This window comes from Austrofundulus limnaeus, unplaced genomic scaffold (assembly GCF_001266775.1).
Source record: "Austrofundulus limnaeus strain Quisiro unplaced genomic scaffold, Austrofundulus_limnaeus-1.0 Scaffold232, whole genome shotgun sequence".
In the NCBI taxonomy this organism is placed as follows: Eukaryota; Metazoa; Chordata; class Actinopteri; order Cyprinodontiformes; family Rivulidae; genus Austrofundulus; species Austrofundulus limnaeus.
Genome location: NW_013952634.1, coordinates 317,248 through 324,196, shown reverse-complemented (window position 1 = coordinate 324,196; position 6,949 = coordinate 317,248). Strand labels below are relative to the sequence as shown.

The 6,949-nt window shown below is 38.7% G+C and overlaps 1 protein-coding gene across 1 annotated transcript in view; it reads right to left on the bottom strand.

Annotated features, from left to right (window-relative positions):
* Window positions 1–6,949, bottom strand: part of LOC106525540 (serine/threonine-protein phosphatase 2A regulatory subunit B'' subunit alpha) — a gene marked incomplete in the record, with an annotated part of 170,598 nt that overhangs the window by 114,075 nt on the left and 49,574 nt on the right. The window contains 1 exon segment of the mRNA XM_014019817.1: window positions 4,373–4,436.

Genomic DNA, 6,949 nt, shown 5'->3' with positions numbered 1-6,949 from the left:
ACACACACACACTCCCTTGGGTTGGGCTCAGAAAAGAACATTCTCTCATTCTAGCAGCAGTTCAAAGGCAGAGTGGGGACACTGCTGTTCCTGTGGCTTTTAACAAGCTGCAGGCCTGGATCATCACACACTCTATATTCACAATGCATCGTTCTAACACACTGACCAATAAGTCTCACACACACACACACACACACACACTTACACACTGGCCTGCAAGCAAAGCTGGCACTTGTGTAGTTTCATCAGGGGGTCAGCTTTCTGTAGTCAGATATAACGTGCACAGCACCTTCATGGAAAAAACGTATTAGGCTAAGAATGAGTCAAACTCAGCTGTGGCTGCAAATTAATAAAAATACATCAAGTTGTATAAAAACTACAGTGGTGTACAATAAAACACCAGCACTAACTGAGTATTTGAATGGTTTCAGTCTCTGCAGACGAGTGTGCAAATACTTGTGTTGGCGCCCTTCCCAAAGCCCTTTCAAATTATTTTCTACCCACTTCGGTGTAACTTCAGGACAGAATATGGCGCTGAAGTTATGCCAGTCAGGAAAGTAGCAGCAGAGCAGTAACAGTGGGTATACTGTACGGTATGTCAGGTAAAGTCTTTGTGAAGGAACACCTCAGACTGGCACAGATGACAACATGTACACCACTCAGGCCTTACAGGTCAGCAAACAACGAAACTATGAACTGGAAGGGACAAAGATGGAAAATGGAAAGAAAAGTTAGACCAATCATTACACACGCAGAATCCTTTTTTTGGAACTATTACTAATAATAGTCAGCACAGGATATATTTTCATTGTTATGCCAGTGATTGCTCAGTTATATTTATCCATGAAACCTGATAAATCTCATCAATTACTTATATTAGCATGTCTTCCAGACATAAAAGCCTGGATGACTTCTATTTTTCTGCTTTTAAATCCAGACAAGACAGACGTTGTGGTTTTTGGTTTTGARCAACTTGGGAACAAACTTTGCAACCTTTCTTGGCTGGACTGCTGCAAATTATTCCTCATCTGAATGGCCATAAAAAAAAAACACTTAAAAGTCTTCAGCTGATCCAAACTGCTGCTGCCAGACTTCTGACAGGAGAAAGAAGGAGAGATCATATTTCTACAGTTTTAGCTTCTTTCCTTTGGCTCCTTGTAAAATTCAGAACATAATTTATCAAGCTCTCAACAACCAAGCTCCATCTTATATTCAAGATCTTATTGTCCCATATTTTCCAATCAGAGCACTTCTCTCTCAGACTGGAGTTTCTAGTTCTAATTTTGATAAACCCAACAGTTAGTTATGCAGACTAATGACCTGTGCAAAATCCATTCTCACTGACGTAGTTGCGTGACACAAATTGTCATTTTGTTCTCAGCTTTGTGTCACTCACTCCTTCTTAGCACAAGGCCTGGGCCAAACGTTTCACCCCCCACGGTATACAGAATTATTGTGTGTTTGCTTAGAGGTTCATGGGCATGTTTGTTTATGCTGACAAGTGCTCAGACAGCAATGGAAGCATATTGCTTTGACTACTCTGCTTCCAGAAGTCAWCTGTACCTGCAAGCAGACACTTAAGTCAAATAGCCAAAGACTCCTGGATGCAATAGCATATGCATTATGTAAGGAGGAATCTGCTTGTCGAAATGTGCGTTGCTCTCTTCATGATAGATTTGCGGCTAAACGGTGGATATCAGAGAGGAGACGAGGGAAGAACCCCGTGCTGTGACGTGTACAGCAGTGGGAGGGGTTTCCCAGGAGCTCTGCGCCATGTGTCTCATTGAACGATGGAAGGTGTGTGGTAAAATGATTCCACCACAGGACCACGCCTCAACTGGTCAGCCGGCGATCGACCATGCTGGGCCCTTTCAGCTGCTGGGCTGAGCACATTTCCTCCTTCTGCTGTCTTTACTCTCCATGTTTGAGTTTTTCTGTGCTTGTCTCCATGTAGAAAGTACACCTGTACTAGGGCTGCCAGAAACGATTATTTTTATAATCGATTAATCACCAATTATTTTTTCGATTCGTCGACTAATCAGATCATACGTTAATTGAATATAAAACATACAGCTTATCACGTCAGAATGCAGCTGCTATTATATAACCATTGTTAGATTTTAGCTATATGCTAACTAAAAATAATAGCTGTGGAAGGCAAGTTCTGCTCTGCAGATATTGCACAGGTTTCTCTTTCATTTTCTTAAAATGATCCCACACTTTTGAGCTCTGTTGTCAGGTAGCCATGATACCAGAGCCTGTCTGTATAATGTCTTGTGACGTCCACGGCCTACCCCAGTTACCACTACTGTTCATGTGTGTCAAGGACAGAAAGGCAGATGTGGCAGTGGAAGGTGTCAAAGCAGTTTGGAGAGAAAAACAAAGTAAAGAACAAAAAAAAAAAGAAAACGATTAATCGATTATTAAATTAGTCATCGATTATTTTAATAATCGATTAGTCGTCGATTAATCGTGGCAGCCCTAATGGACCAATCCTTCTGTGTTTGTCCGTGTCTCTTTCCTGTCCTCTGAAACCACTGACTCCGCGTCTGCTAGTTTTCCTCCTGTCCTTTCTACTGTCAGATAAGAGACTGTGACGAAATTACATTTGACGCAATCTGCAGGCTTATACGGACAATTTTTTATTAACTGATATTCCATAACGTTCTGTACGACTGCATTTTATTATAACTGGGATGAATTAATTAGACCTCAATTTGGATTTGTATTGTACGCGAGGGGACATGGGGGATTTTTTTTCTTTTGCGTTCCCACGCAATACCTTTGCGTTCCCTCGCAATACTTTTGCGTTACCTCACAATATTGTTTTGCGTTCCCACGCAAAAGTTTGATTTGTTTATGAACTGAATTAAATCAGACTTTTATTTTGAAATTTCCGGTTACCAAAACTGGATGTGTCGCCACAAGTTCGTGAAATTGACACTGATTTTGTGTGGCTGCACTGTGTTAAAATATCGGCATATGACATACTTCCATGCGTGGCTGTGTGACATATTCATTCTGAAGCTGAATTAAAGCAGTAGGCTAACTCGCTAATGGTAAACATGTGAGTTTATTAATAAACCGGCAGGCACACAGTGTTTAACAACTTTTGCGAGGGAACACAAAAAGAAAAAAAAATCTCCCATGTCCCCTCGTRGTAGTAGTATTGAACTAAATTTGGATTTTTTTATGATTGTATAGGTACAACTTCTGTGGTGCTATATAAGTAAACTGAATTGAATTCAGCTGAAAAATTCAGAGGATGAATTAGCATAAATGGCACCTTTTAAACATGAAGTATAAATCTTACCGCTTTGACCGAACCAATCATCTTTTTCGTCTGACATTTTAATTTTTTTAAGAGATCACTAAATTCCTGCCGACATCTCAGAAACCTTAAGAGTTCATCTACCTTAAATACCTCCTGCTTTCACTCCCATCAGTCTGACAGCTCACTGGGATTTACTGGCTCAAATCTTGGTGCTTATGCGTATGAATGTATGTGTGTGTGTGTGTTCCTATAAAAGCTGAGAAGGCAGTAAATGTATGTCAAGTCAAGTGTGAGCGTACCAGCAGCTTTCTTAGTACCATTAACTTTTCACTTCCAGTAAAGGCTTTAAATGTAACTATGAGTGAGAGTATGTTTCCATCTAGCAGAATAATCTTCCTGACTTTTCTGCACATAAGCAGACACACAGTCATTCCGTCGGTACGCTGCCAAAACCTCCCGACTCTGTGCCTGCATCTGTTTGTCGTTACACACACACATACACAGTCACACACAATCCACTCCATGTCACACATTAAATGCACTCTGGCACACACGAGTTCATGGGCCAAACTGCATCCAGTCAATAAAAAGTGTGTGCCTATCTGAGCTCAAATTAAAAGATGAAAAGATTTAAGCAGAAATTATTGTGCTRTATACAACCAAATCCATTTTAGCAGCCACTAAAAAACCCCCAGAGAGGCTTTTGATGTCTCAGGGTTTGGCTCTTCCAGCAGCAGGTCTATTGTGACGGACTGGTTCAGCCTTTTGAAGTCTGTAGACAGTAAACGTCTGGGAAAGTGGCTTCGATCCCTGCGCCGTCTCCACCCCTGTCTGAAGCTAACGAGTAGCTTTCCCAAAAAGTCCCATTATAAAGTTAAAGAAGGAGCACTCAGTTCAAACCACCCATCCAGAAAGTCTTGGACCTTATTTTTTATTCTTGCTGTTTCATCATTTTGTGAGGAAATAGGAATTTATTTAAATGTACCAGTCTTCCATTCAAGTTTTTTAAAGCGTCCCTTAATTGTTTATAAACTAAAGTATCTATCATTCCATCCATCCATCCATCCATCCATCCATCCATCCATCTCCTTTACTCACTTTTCCTTTATGAATGGACCTGGTGAGAGTATCTCCAGAAGTCAATGAAGTGGTGGGAGACACCCTGGACAGAAAAAAAATGTAATAAGTATAAATATAAATACATAACATAAATATAAATGTAGAGTAAAATATATAAGCTTACAATAAGTAGGTTTAAGATCAGTCTCGTTAGTGCAAGAAGATACGACACTAAATGCCTATCGTTTAGCAGCACAACTACGATACTTAAATTTCGTTAATGTAGTAAAGCAGCATATTTAATAATGGATACAATTCATTTTTTTATTATGTTTTACAAATTTTGTTTCTTTTGTGCTTTTTTAAGCTCTATAAGTAATAGATTTCATCCATCCATAAACGGTGATGGTGATAGATAGCAACAACATTCTTTTTGAATGATGTTCACTGACACGTGTGTCTTTTGGCAAGCACAGACTAAATACCCTTATATTTAAGACCAATTTCATAATAAAACTCCATGAACCTCAAACACGTGTGTAGTGTCTCTTCCATTGTTGCTGTTGTTTGGTTCTGCAAGTATTGCGAGGTAACACTAAAGTTTTGCGTGGGGATGCAAAAAGTATTGCGGGTAACGCAAAAAAAAAAAACAGTAGCTGCGTCTCCATTGCAAATGTGCGCAAAACTTTGTCAATATTCTGTTAATGTCGAAAAACACAGTTTTGCAAGTGCGGTGTTTCCATTAAGTAGGAAATGCTATTAAAGTCACGCGTGAATATGTTTGTTCTCATGATAAGTCATTACAAACATGGCGGCAATGGATGTAAACACATAGCATATTGCTACCACGACACTAGCGCTCATCAACAGAGGAGACATCAGCATCTTATCGATGCCTTCGAGTGACAAGACCCTTATACTTGGGAGCGGCTACGAATGCTGCATTTTTGGGAAATTGCAGTCGGTGAGTTTACTACTTTCTTTTACAACTTCGTTGATTTCACTACTTCTACTTCCTGTTGTCTTCTTCATCATCGTCTTTTTAGCCAGTAGAAACATCCGGTTGTTGATCACGTGACTCCCGTGATACGAAAAAAGTGTTTCCATTGCAGTTTTGCGAAACACACCAATTTCGCAAAAGTTTTTTTTTCGAAATTGACGTGTTTCCATCCATCCATCCATCCATCCATTTTCTGTACACGCTTCTTCCTTTTCAGGGTCGCGTGGGTCACTGGTGCCCATTTCCAGCAGTCACAGTGCGAGGGGCAGGGTACACCCTGGACAGGTYKCMAGTCCATCACAGGGCCACACATAGAGACAAACGAGACAAACAAGCATTCACTCTCTCACTCACACCTAGGGACAATTTAGAGTTATCAATTAACCTAACAGGTGTTTCCATTGAGCAAATTTATTTTCGAAATTCTAATTTGCACATTTTCATGGTCAATGGAAACACAGCAAATGTCACTTTGCCTAATCACCTAATTGGGAAAGTAGAAGTACTTTTACACACATTCTAAGAAAGTGTTGACTTTATTTAACCAAACTGGTTTCACTAAAACAAGTTGAGTAAATTGCTTTACATTTACTCACCTTAGTTTTGTGGAACCAGTTAACATAATAGGGTTAAGTGAATCCAAAACTTCATTTTTTAGAGTGGATACACAAGTCTTTCATGAGTTCCACTCATATTTAAATTTGTTACAGCTAACTAGGGATTAAAGTTTAAAGCAAAGATGTAAAAAAAGTATAATTTTTGTGTTTTGAATGTAACAAAAAAAAGTAAAAGTTAGGATTAGGAAAAAGACTTGGTCAAATTACAAATCTTCAAATAAATCATTTAAGTACTGTCTCAAAGTAAATATACTTAATTACTATACATCTATGCTCTGGTGTCTTTATGAAGCAGTGATTTAAAATTCACAACTTTTTTTTTAGATTTACCAGACACATTAGGTGTATTTGAATAAAGTATCAGTATCACCGATATCAGCATGAGTTTTACTCATCAGAATTGGAAAGGACATTGGTGGTGAACATAACTACTGTACAAAATATTAAATAAATAATGTAAAAAAAAATGTTTAAGTCCATATTAACCATGTTAACTCCTCATCTTCTGTCAGTGACACACTGAATGTCTGGAGGTAGAGAAGATATTCTGGCATAAAAGAGTGAAATTATTATTAATATCATAACAAACACCTTTAAGAATTGTGACAGAAAAACATGCATGGCGAAAGCTAAAACAGAAATATATAAAGGTGGAATTTACAACATCTAACTTTTAAAATACCTCATAAAATGACAAATTTGCAATCAATTCTGAACCTTTTCCATCAGGACAAAAGAGAAACTTTTAGATTCCCCAAAAATATGACTAAAAACAAAGACAGGAGACTCTGAAGATGATCTACTACAGTGAGAAAACAGTCTGAGCAGGTTTTAGAGTGATCAACATGCTGTAAGCATATGTTGTTTTCAAAGGAGGAGGAAAAGAAGCACATCCTGAAGGCAGCGCTGTCATCCTGACGTATACAGCCTATACAGTGGTTTGCAAAAGTATTCATACCCCTTGAACTTTTCCATATTTTGTCACATTACAACCACAAA